This window comes from Malaya genurostris, chromosome 2 (assembly GCF_030247185.1).
Source record: "Malaya genurostris strain Urasoe2022 chromosome 2, Malgen_1.1, whole genome shotgun sequence".
Lineage (NCBI taxonomy): Eukaryota > Metazoa > Arthropoda > Insecta > Diptera > Culicidae > Malaya > Malaya genurostris.
The window spans coordinates 32,611,765-32,632,151 of NC_080571.1; the positions used below are offsets into that span (position 1 = coordinate 32,611,765).

At 36.7% G+C, this 20,387-nt stretch overlaps 1 protein-coding gene across 4 annotated transcripts in view; it reads left to right on the top strand.

Moving 5' to 3' along the window:
* LOC131432983 (uncharacterized) overlaps positions 1–20,387 on the top strand; it is a 701,653-nt gene that overhangs the window by 452,412 nt on the left and 228,854 nt on the right. The gene's annotated exons all lie outside the window — the stretch shown is intronic.

Genomic DNA, 20,387 nt, shown 5'->3' on the forward strand with positions numbered 1-20,387 from the left:
AGTCGTTACATGCGTAACTTTTTTGTTAGTTTTATGTGTTACAAAACGTTACATGTGTTACATTTTTGAAAGGTACAAGCATTACAAGACGTTGCATTTGTTACTCTTTTGTATGTTTTGTGTGCTACGAAGCATTATATGTGTTTCATTTTGTAAGTTTTAGGCGTTAAAAAGCGTTACAAGAGTTTTGGCATCCCAATTTTAACATACTAAAGAGTCATTTATTTGCAAAATCTACTGGAAATGTAAAAATTAGGAAATGTTTAGAAATGATCCAAAACGACATATCTTATCGAAACGAGAACTTGTATCTAATTTTGAAGGAAAATGAGCATAAATATTATTCAAGTGAATAAATTATTCTATTCTATCCCTGAAAGAATCATTAGTTCTTTTCTTGATATGAGAGTATTCAGTAAATTGAAATATTATTTCACATTTTTCAAATGTTACCGACAGCCACGTACGCGGAGGGGGCTCCCCCTATTGATCCTGTGGATTACACCGTGAGATAGAGGTTTTGATAGTACGCAGCTGTAGGTCCTACAAAGCAGAATAGAGTCTAAACCACATAAAATGGGGTATGAAACCGGGTTAAGCAAAATTCTGCAGATGAGAAAGATATCCTGCAGCTGTATCTCGCACATAACATACTTATTTAGAGCTAGAAAGATGAACGCAAGCGCACTTCGAATACATGTTTGGCTGAGCCTCATATCAGAAAAAAAGCCAGTATTACCGTGCATTGATGAAGCGATTGAAGACCGCAATCGCTAAGAAATGGCCTCAAATGAAGCACATGAGTATCGCTACCATGCACAGTTGAACCAGCCCAATTTCAAGCTCTTAATTGATAACTCATTGAAACGTTTTTTGAGGTACAGTATTTTCAGCAATGACAGACGCCATCTTTTAGCAAATTTTGTTTATGTGATTAATCCCCTTAAAAGTGAGATGAACACATTATTTTTGCTCAGGGCCATCATAGGGGCTAAGTTACTTCAAAAAAGTTGTGCAGAAAATTATTTCAGACATAACTTAAGGTGCTATTCCCGTAATTTGAGTGTAATTCATGATATAAAGTATTTTCTGAAAAGGGTGTCCTAAAACCAGTTTTTGAACGAAAACACATATATTTTCAATTTATATGAGTTTTTATGTTATACAAAGTTATTCATCATTAAAAACTATGCTGCTATCATTTCTGTTTAATGAAATAGAGCCATGTTTCATGTTTTTACCTTTTTTTATATATATAAAAAATAGGTATAGAATTCGCTCAAACTTTCGAAAATTTTTCCGAGGCCCGGAGGGCCGAATGACATATACCAATCGTTTCAGCTCGACGAACTGAGCAAATGTCTGTGTGTGTGTGTGTGTATGTGTGTGTGTCTGTATGTGTGTTGTCAACTAAGAGGTCGAGATCTCAGAGATGGCTGGACCGATTTTGATCAAACTAGTCGCAAATGAAAGGTCTCCCCGTCACCCAAAACGCTATTGAATGGTTTTGAGATCGGATGTTTACTTTTTGAGTTATTCGAAGTTTTATGTCAAAATTTTGACAGTATCTGTCACAATTGACCTTGAAAACAGAATATGTTTTCAGACTTAGATTCCGCACGATAATACCTATTAAACAAGCCATAGATTGTTAAAATCCGTCCATTTTTAACGGAGATATCGAAATTTTTGTGTAAACGACTTTTCCCCCTATTCCAGCAGTAGGAGTTTTGAGCGCTGTCTGGCAAAGAAATGCTTGGGAGCAACGGAAAACACGATTTTTTATTCTGTTACATACAATTGTTTCTAAGTACCAAAAAGACTGTGTACAGCATCCTTTTTCATGACAATTTGCCTCGGACCGATTTTAGCACGGCTCGTTTTTGGCAACATAATCGTTCGAATATGACATATATAAACCAGATGATGGCAGAATTTTTTTTAAATTATATTGTTTTAAACCACTTACAGCAATAAATGCTGGAAGAACATAACATCCATGTACCATTCGAATCAGTTCGTCGAGATCGGCAAATGCGTGTGTGACAAATAATTTCACTCAATTTTCTCGAAAAATTTCTTTTCTTCAAATTCAGATTCATACGAAAAGTCGTATGCTCCCAAACAAAGTTCCTGAATTATGTTTGGTTCCGACCTCTGGTTCCGGAACTACAGGATGATATGTGAAACGAAATCAAAATTGTGTAACTCATTCTTCTCGTAGATGGCTGAACCGATCTAAGATTCAAATGAAATCTAAGAATCATCTAAGATTCAAATGAAAAGTTTCAAGATTTTATAAAACATTTTGCTCTTCAGCCAGATCCAACATCCGGTTTCGGGGATACAGGGTGATTGGTATAAACATGTCTATTCCACATAAATTAATCAGGTTTATCGGGTTAGCAGATTTGGATAGTCGATAAAAATAAATTAACTTTTTTCAGTTTTAGTGGTATTCAGTTGTCGATTCAGAAGGCACCTAAAAATTTAATTCGTGCTATGATTTCTCAAAGATGTCTTCACTGATTTTCAAATATTTTGAAACAAATGTAAACTATACAGCTATTCAGGTGAATTTATCTGACTTCGGCCATACCGATTTTAGAATTCCGGGTCCAGTATAAAATCGTTTCTCAAAGCTCAATCGTTTTCTCTAAAAAAGCCTAATCAAATTTCAGAAACAAAAATTCAAATTAAAATAAACTTATATACAAAATTAATTAATTTTATAAATACATACAAAAATTAATGAGTTTTATCCAATTAAGCTTCAAAGTTGTACTCAAAACTGTAATTTATTCGTCATATGGCCATACGAATCGGTTTGGGTTATGCTGGTTCCTAAATACCGGCTCTTCAAGTATCTTAAATTACCGTAAACTCTAAACTGGAACTTACATATCATGGCATGTTTAATCGATTATCACACTTCTAGATTTAAATTCGATTGTATTTGCAGTTTCGACATTACAGAGTAATGAGTGATTACAATCTCAAATTGTCGCTTAAAACGACGGTCATTAAAATAATGTAATGAAAACTTAAACACCGAAGAATATTCATGCAAAAAACACATGCGGATTGATAAAAAAAGGTATCATCTCACTGCTAGGTGGATTAATCACGTTTTTTTACAAAATTCCAACTTGTCTATCTTCAAAAGGCGCAGAAAGGTGCAGATGAGACTACTTACATATTAAACTACTTCAAAAGAGCTTTCATACCGTGGTTGAATTACTCGTCTGCAGGCGAGATATGTTCTTTTCAAATATCCTTGTCCTTGACATTTGCAATGATAAGGTTCATTGTATATCTGATCAGATTTCAGTATATATTCGTTACCATGGTAACTCTCACAATAAATGATTTGTAGAACATGAAAAACTCATATAAATTGAAAATATTTATGTTTTCTTACAAAAACTGGTTTTAGGACACCATTTTCATAATATATTTTTTCTCAAGTTACGAGAATAGTACCTTCTGCAAATTTGTTTGAAATGACTTTCTGAACAACTTTGCCGAAGTAACTTAGCCCCTATGTTGACCCTGAGCAAAAATAATATTATTATCTCACCTTTAGGGGGATTCATCACAAAATATGGCGTCTATCATTCTGAGCAACTTTGCTGAAGATACTGTACCTCTGAATCCACATTTTTAATGAGTTATCAATTAGGAGCGTTAAATTGGGCTTCTGAAGCACTGTGCCATGGTTTAAATCAATGGTTCAGGTTTCAATTACTTGAGCATCAACTTCGTTCACCTGATTTGATCTTCTCGTACTATTATTTGTGCTCAAAAGTTAATTTATTTTTGAGAAATTTATGCGAGTTCCGCTTTGGAGTTTCAGACCATCTACTAATAAGACCTATGAATTTTGAAGATGTTTTTCGCTCTCCACGAATCGGCTTTGCTACTCTATGCAGTGAAATATCATCATCTAAAGTAGGAATGTAAATGAACTCAGAAGGAAACGGCATGGCATTTAATTTAGTTAACTGCGCTATCGTTGCATTCTTCGATGTTGAATAGCCTGAAAAAAGCACAAATCAACTCAAAAAATTAGAAAATGCCCAATTTCCAGAGTTGATAAACGAAGACAATTGACATACTCGAATATAAATGGCGGAGAGGTTCACTCTTAGTCACCAAAATCGTTTCTGATCACCTACATGGAAACTATTCAGAAGGTAGGAAAATGGGTTCCTTATCAGCTGAATGATAAACAACAGGAAAAGGGAGATGGGGGGTAAGGTTTAAATGATGGAAAAAATAATCATTTTTGAAATTTTTTTTCCAGAATTATCGTTCAACAAAATAAATTCAAATGTTTTGCATAATAAAAAGCTTAATACGAACAACATTTTGTATTTTTTTCGTGGAAAATATTGAAAATAAGTCGGTGAAGAGGTATTTTTATCCAGGTTCACTGTATCGCAGAACAATCAGAAGTGAACAAAGCAGCATAGTTAGAGTGAAAGTTTTTCTAGACCCCAACGTTTCTGGTTGATTTCGCTTTTTTTTTTTTTTTTGTTTTTCGTCTATAAAATCAATGGAAACAATTTATTATTCAAGAGAGCCCGTAGGGTTTAACATTTTCAAAATATTTTTTTTCTTTTATAATTTGTTATAATGAAACATTTCAAGAATGTTTTGTCAAGTTTTTAAGTCCATCGAAGCAGAAATCTTGGGCCTGTGAGTCGAGCTTTTACTTCTTCGCAGTATGAGATAAGCAAAGATAAAGGCCCATAACTTGCTGAGTTTTGTTCCGATAGGCTTGAAAATTTCACATAATATTCTTAAAATGTTTTGTTATAAGAAAATACAAAAAAAAAATTTTTTTAAAGTGTCAGACCCCACCAGCCCCTTAAGCGTAATGGTGATTGCCAAAAATTTGACAGAAGCTGCTCGATATTTATCAATATTGTATACAACATTTTCAATCCGGTAGAAGATGCTACAAGAACTCGAATCTCTCAATGCAGGAACCGCGAGAGAATTTTGCTACATTTCTTCGCTCCACTTCATTCTCTGAGTATTTCACGGCCAGTCTGATCAGTCTGATAATGATTGGTGCTGTGTGGAATTTACCAAGAGAGAATCGCAAGATGCCAATTATCGCAGAAAATTGAGTCGATGATTCGACTTGATGATTCTCATACTAAGTTGCGATATTTCAAAACCCTTGTGTGGAGCAGCATTCACATACATTTTCATAGACATCACTTATACAAAGGTTATACGCACATAGTTAGAATAAGCGGCAATAGTAAAATGATTCTATCGCATTTATCAACTGCCCATACAGAATCGGATCGCGAAACGAGAATAAGCGACCGTTTGTTGCTTCAGAGAGAATCCCCACAGCAGCGAGCTAAGCTTGGATATTCAGACAGGTCATCGAGAGAAATTCGCTCTCGCACTGGTGTCTATTCTATATTAAATGAACCATGCCGGTGTTTTGTTGCTGCGATGAAATCCGTCTCTCTTTGATGGCACTGATTGAATCGGGTGAAGAGTTGTTAGTGAGCGTTCTTTGATACGATGAAAGCCATCCTTGGTCTTAGGCATGTGATACAGAAATAACGTGACAGTAAGCGTAAAGAAATGTAATACAATAACCTTCTGTCGGGCACAGTTACAATTTTTATTTGAATACTCCATAATGACAGTTTCAGGGGAAAAGTTTAAAGTGTCTGTTAAAAACGCCAGTAAAAAGCACACCGAGAATTAGGTACATAAGAAATCTTCAGTAACATTATTTTTCTTTTGTCTGAGGACGAAATCCTGGGTACGGACCTGATTGTGGCAACTGCAATTGGCAATATTTGTGACTGATTTCATACAAAATTGTGGTGATTTTTCTTTACCAGTAGACAAAAGGAACGAGCATTGTGTGATGGGTATGATGGCAATTTTTAATGCTAACTTTGACGTCCATTGTTAATTATACTGTTTGTCCCTTAGCGATTAGTGCTACTAAATTTACATATTTTTCCTTTATCCGTATAGATGGCTACTCAATTAATTATTAATTTTAAATGATTATCCGCTGTTGACCTTCTCAAACGTGTTAATCCTATTCAAATGAAACTTTACAGTCCGGATCATGTTAAGAAATAAATGACATAATTCACTTCGTTGTAGTAAGGTTACATTCCATTCTCCATTTCAGTGGTGGCGCTAAGCACATCGAAACGCAAGCCGTAAACAACGTCTTCAGCATACAAAACCACTAAGCCGGTGAAGTTGCCGTTGATTTATCAACTCCACACTCGACCAACTCTCTCTCGAAATTCCGTTCTGAATGTCTTCAACGCTGTGGTCTGTGTTTGAGTTTGAGTTTGTGTGTGCGCCAGAGAGCTCTCACTAATCGCAATCGTTAAATTTTATAGTCCGACACTTGAGTTTTCACGAGCGGTTCGAACAAGAAACAAGGGGCCTTCTGTCGCTTGATCGGAATAATAAAATTAAAAAAAAACTACACAACAAATAAACAGACTTCGAACAAGTGGTCATCGAAATCGGCAGCGTTTTAGATTTATATTCAATTTTCAACACATTAACCAACTGCAGTGCCTCGTGATGCGATGCGATGAAACCGTCATCCAGGGACGCATCACCGCCTTCGTTCGCCATCGCGTCTTGTTCCTTCAAATGGTCCCATTTAGGAATGCATCTAACTATCGGCATCGGCTGACTCATGGATCTGATTGCGTTAATTGAGGAATGATATGGGCTTTCGGATACTTTTTATGGCTCAGATTTTCGACATCCACTGAGAGAGTTAATTTGATTGCGCGTTTATTATTTATTTCGGTTGACCCTGTTTCGCCTGTGGCAGTCGCCTGTGTGGGTGGTTTTTGTTTCTGTTAGGAAAGTAGGAAACGTTTGTTCGATGAATCAACTATTCGAGCCGTGACGTACTTGACAACCTTGAACATTTCTCGAGAAATTGGTGCGAGTGAGTCGGCAGTAGAATTTTGCATTCGAAGGCGTTACAATTTTTGAGCTCAAGAACGAAACTAGTTTGCATCATTCAACAACGGGGTTGGAAATTTGTTTTATGGTTCTTCGATTTGTTCGCTTGGTTTGAACACCTGTCTTGCAGGAAAGGAATGTCGGATTTAAAGTGTAAATTCATAGCAAGGGAGCGGTTCGGCAATAATTTTTCGCCGAACAGATGCTTAAATCCACACAGAAGATTTTTCAGAAGCAGAAGCTTAAGTCGTAAATCGTTTGAGCATTACATTCATTTAGTTTTCTTTTGTCACCGTGAAATAAGAACTGTTTTAGACAAACCACCAAAGTTAGTAGCTTAGGACATTCGAAACACCCGGAAGTGTGAGCAACCATTGAAATTCGTTCATAAAATTATTATCTCAATTTTTCCTAAAAACTAACTTTTACCGTGATGACTGCCAAGGTTTGACATTTCTCCGACATCGCGTTGGTTTTATCACCACTACCGGAACGGGGTTCGAAACAATCATCATCACCCTGATGGCGAATGTTGGCACGTTCGTGACTTTTCATTTCATTCGTTAGAAAACCCGTTGCCAGATTACGGCCGTAGAACCTAAAAACCTGTGTACTGTGACGAGAGCTTGATTAGGACGTGTTCGGAATTGGAATTTGTTCCATCACTTTACGGGAGCACAATCGCGCGTGAAGATAAAATCTTCAGCCATTTAAAGCTTGAGAGTGTATGTTTTGACTTTGCATAATTGATTGTGAGGGTGGAATTTTCTGCCACGTGCTAGAAATGTTCGGCCGAGACCATCAGCAAGTGAATTGATGAATAGATATGTTTTGAAAACTAATATTGTTTTTTAAATTTATTTATTCTTAGTTTTTTTATCAAGAACGAATATAACTATGAAATTTTAGATATAATCCCAATTGTCGATTTATTTTTTTATCTAGCTAGCAATACATCAAGATCACTGATCTGGTTAGCAGAGATGTCTATCTCCTCTGTGTGACGAAGAGCAAGCAAAATTTCTCCCCTCGCACTGACAACTTCAACGAGAGCTCTTCTCTTTCACATTTATACACCACTGTTGTGTAAAGTGTACACGCATCATGAGTGCGTTTGTTTATTTCCTTTTACCTCTTCCACTGAATCGCACCAAAGTGCTAGAGCATTAGCTAATAAATTCTCTGAGGATACTTTCACAGAGGTGTACACGCCGGTGAGCACTCTGCTGTGTGGTTTTCGTAGATGAAGCGTGGACACGCAAAATCAGCAAAATAAACCAATTTATCGTAAAATTTTCGGTTTTCCTTGCAAATTTTTCATAGCAAGGCCAGATCTACTCTCTATTAATTGAAGTTCACAGAAGTGTTCGCTCAACATCACGCGCCAGTGGTCACTTGGGTGTATTTAGACGAGAGCGCGTGTGAGCGATTCATGCGAAGAGAATGTGTTTCACTCGCGCCAGCTGCTTTAACCACAAGCACACACTCAAATGCTGTCTATTCGACACTGAGAAGAAGTGCGCTTTCCGCTTTGTGCGGTGCTTCGTTTTTTTCATCCTCGGTGTGGCAAAAATCTGACTCTAGCGTGTATCTCTCTGGTGAAATGCCATCTCTGCTGGTTAGCTGTCTTAAGGATGGCATTTTCAAATGTGTACTTACCTTCTTGATGCGGTGAAACAACACACATTCGGAAACGCTAAGAGTGAACTTTTTCCATATGAGCAATCGTCAAAGAGATCCAAACTGGATAAAGTACAGTGTCAAATCATCGGCGTAGGCCATTCTACAGCCCGTTTCAAATAGTAACATCACATCGTTGAAATACAACACATATAACAATGGGCTTGGGTTGTTACCTTGTGGCTCACCAGATGAGCTGGTGGAATTCAAAAAAGTCATCGAGTCGAACTTAACATGACCTATAAATCGGAACAGTTTTGAACCTAATTAAGCCTAGACTTACTATCTCATGCTCTATATCGATTAAACCAATGAAAAGAAATCTAGCAAACGAAGTGAACCTGCATTTCTGTGACCATAATGGCATGCTGTGATTTGTTCTTGAAAACATAGGTCGATTCAAAACAACTTTTCAAAGATATACTATTGAAATACTGAAACGATGACGAACGAACTTGGAAAGAGCAAAATTTTGCGCGTATCGTAGCATTATCGCATGTCACTGTCGTCAACTCTATTCTCGCAGCTGCTCTCTCGAAGGGTACAAAAATCTCTTCCACAGCTCTACGGTCCACACCAATAATATCAATATCGTCCGCAAAACCAAGAAGTATGCGACACTTATCGATCATGGATTAGTCTCTCTGCTTAGCTAGATCTTCCAATCGAACCTTCGTACGCTTCTCCCCGTGATATTTTGTCATGAATACGACTTACTTTACTATGTGGTGCCTTTTCAAAAATTTACCCTCTTAAAAAGTGATAAGTTTTTGATCGTGAATATCTCCTGTTGTATCAAATGAAACAAAATAATTTCTGTTACATGCCATCGGCAATATGATCACAATTTTATGATAAAATTTTCAGTTGTGTGACAAAATCTCAAATAATTCAAAATTAGACTTTTCTGAAATGTTTGGTATAAACGAGTATCGAAGAGGATAATTCATAAGGCGCGTTTGCCTTTCTAATATTTCCACAATTTGGTCCTTCTGAAAGGCAGGAATGAATCCCGTACAGCTTTCCTGATAGGATTCTATCGCCACTGCGAGCAGATGTATTTTATGTCGTTTGCAAAGCAAGTTTTGCTTCCGACAAGAGCGATTACGTCACAGCTGCTAGTCGTTTGCATTAGAGAAAAAACAACGAAAAGAGGACAACGGTGGAAAGCATCACACAAAATCAACCGTTCTAATGGCTCTAAAAGTTTTTCTATAGAACTATTAGGATTTCTTCTTCGCATATCGAAGGTAAATATCCTCAGTTTAGTGCAAATCTAGAACAGTTTGATTAGATTTGTGCACTTTTCGCTGTGTGAAATTCACAGTAATCGAGATCAAGTGAAGCGTTCTTTGTTTTTTCGGAAAATGTGAAAAAGGGGAATGCTTGTATAATTCATACAATTGATCAACTAATTTACATTCGGAAGTGTTAAGAAGCATGTCAGTTGTTTTCGCATTCACGACATGCAGTTATGTCTCTGACATTACCCACCCGCCTTTTTTTAATTGAACAACTATAGGAGAAAACAAATTGTTTCAATTTCTTCTTTCCTTTTGAGATTTATTGTAGTCGTTTGAGTAATTTTATTGTTTGAGTTGTATCTCTTGGATATCTTGAATAACTGAGTATTGATGATAACGGCTCAGTACTGCAACGATATTTTCGGTAAAATTCACGAACCAATGTGTTTAATACGAAGTGACAATATTTCGGAGCTCAGGGTATGCCGATACTTGATGAATACTATGCTCAATTATTTTTTTTTAATCCTTCATGATAAATTTCAGTCGGTAAACTATAAAAATCATTCAGATCTCTCGCGGCTTTTTTACGCGGATTTCCAAAGTAACGCGGTTTGTTTATGCGTTTTTCTAGACGGATTTCTGAAGTTAAGCGGTTTTCTTTTTTTTTGTTTGCATACTAATACTAATCTAATACAATTCGAATATCAAATTAGTATGTTGGTATTCATTAGTTAATCTAAACACTGTTTGTATCAAATGATTTGCTATTATAAATTACATTAAATAAAATACATTCATTTTGTACATGATCTTATAACTATTTCAAGTTTGTTTGTATCAGTTCATCACTTTTATTCAATGTAAGATAGCTGGCTATTGGTTGAACTCATGGAAGAGAAAGCAGTCTAACGTAAAATAAAATATAAATTGGAACTCCAATGGACTAAATAAAATGATAAAGAAGTTTCATGTATGAAAGGTCACGACAAGCAAGAATGTCGCGAACTGGGACATTGGATAGTCTACCTTGAGAACGCAGGGAATTGATTAGTTGAGATCTGACATCACGATACTCCACGCATGTCCAAACGACATGAACAATATCGCGATAACCTTCGCCACAAGCACAATGATTAGTCTCGGAAAGTGCAATTCGAAGGAGATGTGCATCTAACGTGTAGTGATTGGACATGAGTCTGGACATCACACGAATGAAATCCCTTCATTCATCCAGTCCCCTGAACCATGCCTTTGTCGATATTTTAGGAATAATTGAGTGCATCCACCGACCCAGACCATTTTTATCCCAAAACACTTGCCAGCTGGCAAGTGTTCTTTGGCGAGACGCGCTATAGAATTTGCTGAAAGCAATCGGTCTCTCATAAATTTCAACCTCAATAGCACCACGTTTGGTTAAACTATCGGCTCTTTCATTGCCTGGAATGGAGCAATGAGCCGGGACCCAAACTATGTTGAGTTCTTTTAACCACCATATTCATCTGCACCAGAACCTGAATTCTAGACATGTAGGAACTGGAACTGAATTAAAGATCTAACTTCGAAACGGGCGACTGACTCCGAATTCAGGTTCGGAATCCAGATCGAGAATTCAGTTCACGAATTTAGTTCTAGAATTCTGAACTCATTTTCTGAATTTCATTGTAGAACTGAATTCAGAACTTGAACTCCAACCCTGGATTAGGAAACTGAATTTATTTATTTATTTATTCGTCAAACAAATGTAGACTACAAACAAAAAAAAAGTTACATTATTTCTACGATTCGGTTTCAATTTTTCTTTTATTTGTTTCCTGGACATAGTTAGATCGATTTTTTGGCAGTTTTCGTTATAAAAACGCATCATTTGATTAATAGGATTATTTTTGGCATAATTTGTTTTATATTTTTTTCCGAAAATATTTGACGACTTCTGAGATGGAGACTAGGAGCATTAAATTTTATTTGTGAAAGCAATGATTCAGATTGTACTCGTTGAGAAATAATGTCGTTGATAAAATAAAGCATTGTAGCTTTGCGGCGTTCTTCGACTGTTTGAAAGTTTATAAGCATACAACGCGCTTTATATGATGGGAGAGGAAATGCTGTCCAGTTAAGTTTACGAAGCGCATACAGTAGAAATTGTTTTTGAACAGATTCGATGCGTTCTACGTGTACTGAGGTACATGGGTTCCATACTATGCTGCAGTATTCCAAAATTGACCTGACGCATGTTTTATATGATAATTTTATTGTGTAAAGGTACTGAAAATTATGACTAAAACGTTTAATGAAGCCTAACATACTATTTGCTTTATGGACAATTGTATTATAATGCTCCACGAAAGTAAGTTTGGAGTCTAAAATTACGCCTAGGTCTCTAATAATTTTACATTTTTCTACAGGTTTGTTTCCTAAATATATGCCATTAGTAGGAGACATGATTTTTCTACTAAACCTTACTGAACTACATTTTTTAACGTTTAGTTGGAGTCAGCTTTTATTGCACCAAATGTTGAATACGTTAATTTCATATTTGAATACTCAGCATCTACAGCATTTTTTATTTCCATAAAGAGCTTCATGTCGTCTGCATATACAAGTACTTTTAGATGTTTGAGTAAGAAGGAAATGTCGTTTACGTACAAGATAAAAAGAAGAGGGCCTAAATACCTTGGGGAACACCTGAAGTGACATTTATTGATTTGGAGTATGTGTTTTGATAGCGTACAATTTGTTTACGTTTTGTGAGATATGATTCAAGCCATTCTAAAAGTTTTTGTTCAATGCCATATTTTTTAATTTTGAATAGTAATAATGGTATGTCAATTCTGTCGAAAGCTTTGCCGAAGTCAGTATAGAGAGTTTCGACATAATTTCCATTGTCCATAGCTTCTAAAGTGAATGTAATGAATTTCAGGAGATTTGTTGACGTAGAACGACCTTTGAAAAAACCATGTTGTTTTGGAGTTATGTAATTTTTTACTTGTTGAAATATTTTCCCATTGATAATTTTTTCAAATAATTTTTGAATGCACGAGATAATGGCAATTCCTCGATAAAAACGTATGTCTGATTTTGAGCCTGGTTTACAGATCGGTACTAAGAAGGAGGATTTCCATGTTTCTGGGAATATTCCTGTTCTTAGAGATAAGTTGAAGAGATGTTGTAATGTAGTTGTTTCGGCATATGATGTATATATTTCTTGGAAAAAAATTGCAAATAAGTTACAAATTTCAGTGCTATTATTTCCAGTAGTTCCGTCTAGGTTCATCTGAGAAGGAAGGTTGTTATTCTTCAGTTTTGTTTTAACATAGCTAAAGAAATTTTTAGGATGCTCTTTGATTTCGCTTTCGACTTTGAAATTATATTCTTCGTGCCAAGTTGATTGTTTATTTCTGATTAGTCTGCGCTGAGATACAGTGGACACCGCAAATAGTGATTTTTAAGAAACGTTCTCAAAAATACCGCTTCACCGACTTATTTCTCAATATTTTTCCACGAAAAAATAACAAAATGTTGTTCGAATGATGCTTCTTCTCATGCAAAACATTTGAATTTATTTTGTTGAACGATAATTCTGGAAAAAAATTCGCAAAATGATGATTTTTTTCATCGTTTAGACCCTACCCCCCCTTAAGACTGTGTGTTAACTCACTATCTTGTCGTTCCTCGTCTATTGTATGTCCACAAACGGTTGTTTACATAAAATGTGATTTTAATCACATTTTATGTAAACAACCGGGGGGGCGGTAATGCGAGTGGAGGAGTGTTTACTCACTTCGATTTCTCTGCGATGCTTGAACCGATTTTCACAAATCTTGGTTTAAATTAAAGCTCATGTTTTCTCAAAAGCTACTGCGCAATTTCATCCGGTTCCGTAGGTACCGGGTGATGAGAGTTAAAGTTTTCAAATCGCCATATAGAATGACAATGTGTACCATACCGAAAGAAGAAGAAAACACAAAACGAACGATGCGTGCTTTGTTCTATTTCGTACACGCTATGAAGAAATCGAAACGTTTACTGATGTCTACTACAAGTGTGTAATATTGGTAAAAGATGGTGCTGCAGTTGAAAAAAATTATAGCTATTTTATGATAATTACGACCGAAAGAATAAACGAAAGTAAATGAATTACAATTTATTTGTAAAAATATGAAATTTTCACATCCGGTAGTGCAGTAATACCGTGCCGGTGGTGTAATGATGTCAATAATAATAATAAAAATAATATTTCTACTGCATGTTTTGTGCTGCTTGTGCATGCCGTTTAGCTTGACCAACATATGCAGAAGTAACAACAACGCGTGTTCGCTTCGTTTGTTAGATTTCGTTTAATTGATTTAATCGAAATTGAGCATGAGATAGTAACTATAGGTTAACCTAGGTTCAAAACAGTTCCAATTTGTAGGTCATATTTGTTGCTGGAAAACGAACCAACTTTGGCTATTCCGGTCATCCGAATCCAGTTTCGGAGTGTTCTGATTCCTGAAACATTGTCGTGCAATGATTTATTACGATTTTTGTTGTGGATTATCAAGACAAGAGTACTTTAACCAATTTAGTTCGACTTTTGGCAGTGTAGCACCATCCTATGCGACGGTGAAAAAATGGTAACCAAGTCGGAGGTTAAATGAATTAAAGACTGTCCCAGAAAGTATGGACGCAACCAAAAACCGCTGCCATTTCGCAATGGTTCAGAATCTGTCATTTTTTATGGCTGCGTCCTGTTGTTTACACTCTTCTCTAACCACTTGTGCAGTTGTTTATTCGTTTTTCATTAGTTTGTTTCGAAATGCGTGGACTTTCAGCAGAATAACCTCGAAAAATTGTGCATAAATGGTGCACAGAACGCGGGCTGTCACTGAGAAAGATAGCAAAAATGGAAGGAGTAAGTGAAAAAGCCGCGCGAAATGTTCTTCGTGCTAAAGAACGTTTGAATCTTCGAACCTATAAGAAGCAGAAACAACGAAAACGTAGTCCGAAACAAGAAGCATCGATCAGGCCGAGGGTTCGAAAGCTGTACAATATGATTCTTCCTGGAAATTTCAACTGCATAATCATGGACGACGAAACCTACGTGAAACTCGATTACAAATCCTTGCCGGGACCACAATATTATACGGTGCGAGAAGGGCAAGTGTTAAACCAGTCCGAGACATCGATTGAAGTCGAAAAATTTGGTAAGAAAGCTATGGTCTGGCAAGCAATTTGTAGCTGCGGTAAGATTTCGAAACCCTTCATCACCACTGCTTCAATGAACAGCGAAATATACATCAAGGAATGTTTACAAAAACGACTTCTACCCATGATTCGAAGCCACAAGGATCCTGTTGTTTTCTGGCTAGATCTTGCTTCTTGCCACTACTCGAAATCAACGATAAAATGGTATACTACCAAAAATGTCACTTTCGTCCCAAACGACATGAATCCACCAAATTGCCCACAACTTCGACCAATTGAGGAATTTTGGACATTAACGAACATGTCTTAGGAAACATGTCTCGGCAGCCAAAACCATTCAACAGTTCGAAAAAGATTGGAAAAAAGTGTCAAAACTTGTCGCCAAGAAGTCTGTACGGAATTTAATGAGGAACGTTCGGAAGAAGGTGCGCCAACTAGTCTACAATGGCTAAGTAGCACATGTTGAGAATAATATTATGTTGTTGTAGTCTAATATTATCAGTATATCGAATAAAATTTGAATAACTAACACTTGTGACAGCGAAATCAAAGTGCACCCATACTTTCTGGGACAGTCTTCACTGAAAACTAACAACATTTTTTTACATGTTTTTTAACAGTTGATGCTTTGTTAGTTTAATGACTCGCTTAAAAATTCAATTTGCGTTCACGTCAAACAACTTCCTTCTGCCATTTCGTTTGCTGCGAGGTCATAACTCAGAACCGTTCGCAGTTCGTATGCATACAAAGCTGCCCATCTCGTGGCTTACGCATATTAAACTGAGCTGCAGCAATGTAACGACACTCGAATCCACATTGTTGCAACATTCGATCGATTGATCATCGATGAATGAATGAATGAATGCACAAATCGCGAGCTGCTTGGAACGGCAGTCGTGCGTCCTTCAGTTTGATTGAGTGCTCATTTGGTGGAGAGCGAGCCTAAGAAATTCATTACACCGTTCCGTTCCGTGATTCGGGTTGGTGGTGGCGGCCTCTTTTCCCCGGTGGATGCCATTCTCCCTACTTACCGTGTTCGCCCGTCGACGAGAGGGATGCCGTTTGCTTGACAAAACCCCTTCTGGACTGTTGCGAGGTAAGAGCGAATACACAGCAATTACTCGCGTGCTTCAACCTCGAGTAGGTTCGGTCGAGTGTTTAATCGTGACTGGTGCATCTGCATCTCGGTATGCCGTAATGCAAATCCAATCCGGCCATTGCCGGTGCCTGCTAGGATTGAAAGTATTTTAGCGAGTTTGTTTCGCCGTGTATCGAAACTGTAATACCGAGGCAATAGTAGGCGATGCAACATTGCAAAAACTAAAGAATAACGACAAGTTCTAACGTTTCCAGGCGGCACAGTGTTTCTCGTCTGCCAGGCTAGGTCTGTCCTGGGCTCGGTTGGTCGGTCGGTCGGTATTGGTCGTAAATTATCCACTTTGGTCTCGTGCAAGCCGTATGGACCGGTATTGCTGGTCACATGCCAACAGGCTTTCCCCTCTCGGTGTTTCGATGCAGGACTGGTGTTCGAAAACCTCCCAGGAATCGCCGATACACGGACCAATATTCGGTTCCATCCTCTGGTCAAACTTGTTCAACCGTGAACGTGCGGAATAATATGTAAAGGTCGACACAGAAAGTAACCAAGAGGTGCGAAACATTTCTTTTTTTTTTATTTCGATTTTAATAGCGATTGTCACCGTTGCAATCGCCGCTGTAGTCCAGTCTACATGCCATGGAAAAAGGGCTGCTCATCTGGCAAGAATGTAGCAGAACCAGCTTTTGTCAATTAATGTACTGTAACTCTAGCCGGTGAAAGAGCGGGATGCGAATTCATTGGGGCTTGGCCAACAAACATCAGTTCGGCTAGCGGTAGCAAGGCAGTACATACCAAGGCGCGGCAGTGCACGGGGATATCAATGTCATCTACAGTCACTCACGGGCACATGCACACAGTGCAGCCACCCTTACCACACTGCCTGGTGTAACGTACGTACGTTCGCCATTTCGACCTCGACATCACAGCAAACCATGCGGCCGTCGCTATATAACGGTCGCCGCTCGAGGAAAAAAGCCGTGTAGGACGGAAAAACTGGTTCTCCGTGGCTTGCTTCGGTTGTGACTGAAACGGGCGCCCAGTGTGGGTTCTCGGTAGGGAGGAAAGTGCGTTATGGCTCAGTGGATGTTTCGACGTTTGGCCGGGTTGTTCGGAATTTTTGCTGCAGTCGTAAAACGGTTGTTAGGGAAATAAGGTTTAGGTTAGTTATTCGGTTCACCAAACGCGGCGAATGCTTAGAAAACTGGTGACGTGATGGCTGCAGTCGGATTGTCAGCCAGAAGAGCTATAGAACCGGGTAGGATTTCCAATCAGTCCAATGAAAATTTAACTTCAAATGTAAATTAAGGTCAGAATACGAAAAAGTCGATGGTTTTTGCGAGTTCGAAACCTAATCAACTGCATATCGTTAGAAAGCTTTCGAAATAACCCTGCTAAAACAATACACTGCAGTCTCCATCTATCGGGCCTTTCATGACTCTCGTCGAGTAGGTGGTTATTTGAAGCTAAATAAAATAAAAACTACAGATGCATTTGGGACTGATAGCTGCGTATCGCTGACTGTGCTTTGATTATCTTTCTAGACTGACGTCTTAACTGCACTTGGTTCGAGAAGATATCCGCAAACAGATATGAATTCCTCTGATTGAATTTTTTTTTGATTTGGAAAGCGATTTGTAGATTCGGACAGAAAATCAAAATACTGGTCAAGAACTCACGTCCACAGTCTAGGTACAAAGTTTAGTTTCAGAAACTCTGTCAAAAGTTTGGAAAACAGAATTCTGGTTCAGAATACAAGTCCAAGCCCATGTTTCGAACTCAGGTTCAGGTTCAGAAGCTAGGTTAAGGTCCCTGTCAAACCGCAAATTGTGTTTAACGATTTATAATTTTTTTAGTTGGTTTGACGTAAAGTCGCCAAATAGATAAAGGTATAGAGTGGTAAGACTATTGTTCGATGAACAGAGAAGATGTTTGTATGTATGGTACCGGTCGTGATACGGTCAGGATGTAGCCCATGTTTGATGTACGTTCTATCATGCCTAGCCGTGTTTTAGAGCTGTGTCTATCACAAGGCTTAGGGTGGCGAAAATGGTAGCACGTAAGCACGGAATGCATAAGAACGCAGGTTCGAGTCCTGTCTCTGAGTGTATCTTTTACCAAAAACTCATCTTTTCTGTAATTTTTTCATTCATTTGGCTTCTCCATATATAAACATATATTTTTTCCACTAAGTCGTTGCAAAAACTGAACTTAGTTATGGCGACTTCACTTCAAAGCAGCTAATAAAATAATAAATTGTGAAATCCAAAAAATGTTTTTCGATTTTGGAAGTTTCATGCAGTTCATGCAATTCCAAGACTTTTGACATCAAAAATTTTTTTTTCGATGCTAGAAATCTCAAAAATTTTCTAAATCCCAGAAAATTTTTCTAAATCTCGACGATTCAAGCAATTCCAAGACTTTTAGCATTAATTTTTTTACTTACGATTTCAGAAGTCTCAAAATATTTTCAAGTTTTTTTCAGAAAAAAAATGTTTTTCGAGATGTCACTAAATCACGACATTTCATACAATTTCGAGACTTCTGACATACATAAAAAATTGTTCGATGTCAGAATATTTTCGAGATGAGACTAAATCTTGACGTTTCATGCAATTCCAAGACTTTTGACATCCAAAAAATTTTCGATTTCAGAAGTTTCATGCAATCCTAAGACTTTTAGCCCAAAAATTTTTTTTTCGATTTCGGATATCCTAAAATATTTTTAAGTTTCAGAAAGTCGATTTTAAAACAAAAATTTTTTTCAGGATGACACTAAATCACGGCATTTCATGCAATTTCAAGACTTTTGACATCAAAAAAAATTTTGTCGATGCCAGAAATCTCAAAACTTTTCTAGATCCCAGAAAGCCGATTTGAAAAAAAATATATTTTCGAGGTGACATTAAATCTCGATGTGTCATGCAATTCCAAAACTTTTAGCATCAATTTTTTTACGATTTCGGAAGTCTCAAAATATTTTTAAGATTTTTTCAGAAAAAAAATGTTTTTCGATATGTCACTAAATCACGACATTTCATACAATTCCGAGACTTTTGACATACAAAAAAAATTGTTCGATGTCAGAAATCTCAATTTTTTTCTAAATCTCGGAATATTTGCGAGATGACACTAAATCTTGACGTTTCATGCAATTCCAAGACTTTTGACATCCAAAAAATTGTCGATTTCAGAAGTTTCATGCATTTCATGCAATCCTAAGACTTTTAGCACCAAAATTTTTTTTTTCGATTTCGGAAATCTTAAAATATTTTTAAGTTCCAGGAAGTCGATTTTAAAACAAAAAAAAAAAATTCGGGATGACACTAAATCACGGCATTTCATACAATTCCAAGACTTTTGACATTTTGAAAAAAAATTATTCGATGCCAGAAATCTCAAAAATTTTCTAAATCCCAGGTTTACAAAAAGACATTTGGCTTAAAAAATTATTTTTCGGAAATCTCAGCATTTTCTTACGTCTCAGAAAGTCGATTTTTCATTAAAAAAAATATTGTTCGAGATAACACTAAATCTTTCGGCAAAAAAAAGATTTCGAAGTCGATGTCTCAAAATTTTTCTAAATCCCAGAAAGTCTATTTAAAAAAATTGTTTTCGAGATGACACTAAATCTCAACGTTTCATGCAATTCCAAGACTTTTGGCATAATTTTTTTTTCAATTTCGGAAATTTAAAAATATTTTTAAGTCCCAGAAAATTATTCTTTTCCAATTTTTTTTTCGATGCCAGAAATCTCAAAATTTTTCTAAATCCCAGAAAGCCGATTTTTCAAATAAAAATAAATTTTCGAGATAACATTAAATCTCGATGTTTTATGCAATTCCAAGACTTTCAGCATAATTTTTTTTTTACGATTTCGGAAGTCTCGAAATATTTTCAAGTTTTTTTAAAAAAATAGATTGTTTTTCGAGATGTCACTAAATCACGACATTTTATACAATTCCAAGACTTTTGACATCCAAAAAATTGCCGATTTCAGAAGTTTCATGCAACCCTAAGACTTTTAGCACCAAAAATTATTTTTTTCGATTTCGGAAATCTTAAAATATTTTTAAGTTACAGAAAGTCGATTTTAAATCAAAAATATTTTACGGAATGACTCTAAATCACGGCATTTCATACAATTCCAAGACTTTTGACATTTTGAAAAAAAAATTATTCGATGCCAGAAA